This window comes from Arachis hypogaea, chromosome 3 (assembly GCF_003086295.3).
Source record: "Arachis hypogaea cultivar Tifrunner chromosome 3, arahy.Tifrunner.gnm2.J5K5, whole genome shotgun sequence".
Classification (NCBI taxonomy): domain Eukaryota; kingdom Viridiplantae; phylum Streptophyta; class Magnoliopsida; order Fabales; family Fabaceae; genus Arachis; species Arachis hypogaea.
Genome location: NC_092038.1, coordinates 91,669,128 through 91,672,007, shown reverse-complemented (window position 1 = coordinate 91,672,007; position 2,880 = coordinate 91,669,128). Strand labels below are relative to the sequence as shown.

General features: G+C 32.6%; 1 long non-coding RNA gene across 2 annotated transcripts; it reads right to left on the bottom strand.

The window, feature by feature from the left end:
• Window positions 1–306: 306 nt before the first annotated feature.
• LOC112777500 (uncharacterized) lies at window positions 307–2,650 on the bottom strand. Of its 2 annotated transcripts, none has more exons than XR_011878757.1 (4): window positions 2,382–2,650; window positions 853–923; window positions 530–615; window positions 307–410 (listed from the first exon to the last, which is right to left on the bottom strand). It is a non-coding gene; the product is annotated as an uncharacterized lncRNA (long non-coding RNA). The 2 variants fall into 2 exon arrangements; XR_011878751.1 differs by having other exon boundaries at window positions 316–415; window positions 2,382–2,647.
• Between the last annotated feature and the right edge of the window lie 230 nt (window positions 2,651–2,880).

Genomic DNA, 2,880 nt, shown 5'->3' with positions numbered 1-2,880 from the left:
CACAGCCGCTTGTTTACAGTGTCACCACAAATGGATGCCTCACTAACATAAAAGAAATCAAAAGAAAACTCTTAGGAGAGACAATCACTGTTGAAGAGCCAAGAAATGGTTAGGTTCTCCAATCTATATACTTTGTGTACACAAACATCCACTATAGTACGAAACTTATTTTTACCTTTTCAAAAACTATGGCCATAAAGATCTACTGAGCTATAATTCTAAAATTTCTCCAACCGTTCAGTTTTGGTTTTTCTCCTTATCCTATTCAGTAATCAGTACTATGTATGTAAGTATGTTAAATGAAATAGTAAATTTTAGACAAACCTCGAGTTCAAATGGCATTGATGGCCCTCCGTCACAGTTCTTGGGGTTCAACCTGGGCAACAATGACTCCAGAAAAGCTTGCCCTCCTTTACTAGTAGATATCAACAGAGGCAGAAGTTTGGCTTTAGTCCACTCAAATAACTTTATCCATGAAATGATGACAGTGATGTAACCATAATGTATTAATTTGGAATTAAGACATTACCGATTATATTCAAATATAAGTACACAATCTTTCATTGCTATTGCTTGAAGGGAGCCCAGATTTAGAAGTATCATATGCTCATAAACCTAATTCAAGACAAAGAAGCTGAAAATTAATTGATATAAAAGGCAAGTTCTATAAGGCTACCATCCTTGATTATTTAATAAAAGCAGACAATGCAGCAAAGCCATGTAAACTTTACAAATTATAACATCATGGAGGACAGAGCACTCCGTGACATCTTCATGAAACTTGAATGATTGCATAAACATACACCATGAAGTATTACTAAATAGTGAGGATGCAAACAAAAGAAACTATACCAGCAAAGAGGGTACCAAATTCGTCGAAAACAAAGATGGATCCACACTTCGAATGTCCCGAGGATGAAGACCTGAACCATCATTAAAGAAAACAAAGCGATCACAAATAAATAAAAATAAAATAATATCCTAAGGAGATATTGGTACAAAGCCTTTCTTTGACTCTTCAAATCCAAAAACAGAATAAAATGCAAGTGAAAAGTTCCATCAAGAAGAGGACTAAATAAAAAAGAATTAATTAGCAAAATTAGATCACCAAAACTTTCTTTCAGTAGTATCCTAAGGAGGTTTAGTACTCCTAAGTATAACAATTAAACCTTGTCCCTCCGAATTATAAACCTTGTTTGACAACGCTATAAACTAAATCTCTTTCAAGGTTCATTCAATTTCGTTTAGAATTATTCATCTAATTCTCAGATTTTGGTAAGGAAAAAAATTAAATTAAAAAAAAACTAAAACTCAAATAAAATTATAGTAAATAAATAAAGTTGAGGAGAAATAAAAAGTAATAGAGTAGAGAATTCTAAACTTTTAAATGAAGAAAATTATTAAAGAACTTGTTCAAACATAAAATGGTGTCTCAACAAAATAGTTTCCTCAGCATAACATGATACTTTCAAGCACAACATGATAGCTAACTCAAATAAATACAGAGTTTTATAAACTTATTTTCTAACATCTATAAAGGTAAAGTACTCCCTTAAACAAAAAATAAATAAAAATAATGAATTCAATTTTTTGCTCGACTCCAGAAACATAACAATAAGAAAATGATACTATGGCATCTAAATTATATTCCTTTCAATGAGTCAAGCATACAATTACATAACCCTACTGAGCCTCAAATCTCATGGTCTTCACACATAAAAGTATACAGAAAATTTGTCAATCAACTCCCAAAAGTATACGAATGCAAAATAAAAAATGCAGAACATATAATCAAGAGTGTATCCAATTGAGACAAGAGCATTAACTAGGTTCTGATTTTTTTTTAAGTACTCTATTGCAGTAATAAATAATGGTAATAGTCTAATAGAACAATAAAAATAATGTAAATCAATGCTGATTATGATTTTTATCCAAATAATAATTTAGATGAAGCGTGAGAATATCCTATCAAAACAAGACAAGATAGAATGGATTTTATATTTTAATTACCATAAGAATATGAATGCCTGTGTAAAGAAACTTCAAAATTATTCTGACATTCTGTGCTATTTAATCCTAAATATTCTCTCTGATTAGCAATTCTTTGTGTGTTGCCATATACAGCAAGATTGTTTACAATGTTTGCGTAGGCTTTTAGCATCTCAGTTCAATAATCTCTATATCACTCTATATTATTATTTTTATTTGCTCTTATATACAAATAACAAACTTTTATACACAACAATAATAATCTGTAGAACAGCAAAATCACAAACCAGCAAATCAGAGAACAGAAAAATAATTTACTAATAAAAAATTATAATCTAACTAAACTGTAATGAATTAATTCAAAGAACATCAAAATCAGTTTTCTCAAATACCTGGAAACGGAGGAACAGAGGAAGAACAAGGAGAAGAGAAGGGAGAGGGGTTTCTCGCGATTGAGGACCGCGCCGTCACCGTACGTGGAGGAGTACACCGCGATTGAGCACTGTTGTCGCCGTTAGGAAGGAGAGAAAGTGTCTGTGAGTTGTTGCAGTGGCTATGTTAGGGCTTATGGAGAGCACCGCACCATCGCCTGTCGAGGATAGCAGCGCGCCGTCATCATACGTGGAGGAGTGCACCGGCAATTGAACGTTTCTAACCTGCTGTCTCCGTTAGGAAGGGGAGAAAGGGTACGGTGGGTGCGTTGTTGCAGGGGAGAAAGGCTTAGGGCTCGTGTCTGTGTGTTCGTGAAATGAACCTCCGAAGCACATTTATATTTTTGTGTTTAAGTTATTTTTTATTGAAAAAATAATTGGTGGGAATATAATTAAAAGTTTTTTTTTTAATTTTTAACAAAAATTAATTTTAGGCAATTTTTTTTAAATGTTATTTGTT